Here is a 1,373-nt window from a genome sequence, read left to right on the forward strand (position 1 = left end):
TAGGAAGAAAGTAGGGTGGAAGGGGGGGGATTTCGCCCACTGAAAGCTCGTGCTTGATAGTTGCGGTAATAGGATTTTATCTGACCACGCCTCTGACAGATCTCAATGATGTCAGGCTAAACAGCTCCATAGCAACCGCGCAGGCCTTCCTTAGCAACGGGGATGATGCTCCTTGTACAGCTGTTGTACATACTCCAACAACATGCCCTACGTTGTGTAGCAGTGTTCACTCACCACATAAAGATATTTTTAGACCATGTCAACATGTCAGTGTTTAATAAAGTGATTTTTATAAACAGAGCTGAGGTTTTATTATGACTGTATTGTTTGCAAAATGTTATTCTTAAAGCCGAAGTAAACTGAACAAAAAAAAGCTCACCTTTTTTTTCGTAGCTCTGTCGATCGCTACGGAGGTTTTCTGGATTGGATACTGCACCATTCCGCTATCCTCCGTTTCAGGACATCTTTGGCCTTGTTCGAAGTACCAGTCTCGCACTGCGAATGTGTGAGATTGGGTGATGCAAATTGCTGAAAGAAGAGTACTGCACATGAGTGAGATCAGCATTTTTGTCCCCATCGAAGAAAATGCTCCTACTGTGCATGCCCGAAATTGAGCATGTGCAGAAGCAGTGTCCAGAAGCCTCCCAGCATGCATGATGTATGTATCCCCATTTAATGTACAGCACTGCGTAATATGTTGGCGCTATATAAATACTGTTTAATAAAAAAATAAAAAATTGCATGAGGCTGCGCTCTTTCATTCTTTCTTCAGCACAAAAAAGGGTAACTTTTACGTAAATAAAAGGGTTGTCTACCCTGTTATGTAAGTTTAAAGTTTAGTTTAGGTCCACTTTAAATATCGAGCCAAGCTTTACATTTTATTGTACAGTGCGGCATACAATGTTTATTTCACAAATGTATTCATAGATTTTAAAGGCACCTAATATACATAATTCACACTTATAAACATCAATTAATAATAAAATAATAATTTATCGTACATTTAAAACAAAAATACATTGTGTAGACAAAAGATCAGAGTATACATTTTTTGTTGTTAACAGTTTTGATGAAGATATTCTAATATTTGTCGCAATTTCATTTCCCAACGCGTTTCGCAAAACACATATTGCTATCTCAGGAGGCATGCGACACCAAGAAACCAAATATTGATAAATCTCGTTCGATCTTATGTCAATCAGGACCAACAATCCATGTGTGTAAAAAAGCTTTATTGAGTCCTAAACAAGATCCTACACTACATGGCTGAACTCAACGCATTCTAAAACCTTGTTCTTTGAAGGGTTAATGTTTCACCATTATTCAAGATCAGTTTGTATTTATGTAAATGAATAAACTCCCTTCTTAGATCA

This window comes from Pyxicephalus adspersus, chromosome Z (genome assembly GCF_032062135.1).
Source record: "Pyxicephalus adspersus chromosome Z, UCB_Pads_2.0, whole genome shotgun sequence".
Lineage (NCBI taxonomy): Eukaryota > Metazoa > Chordata > Amphibia > Anura > Pyxicephalidae > Pyxicephalus > Pyxicephalus adspersus.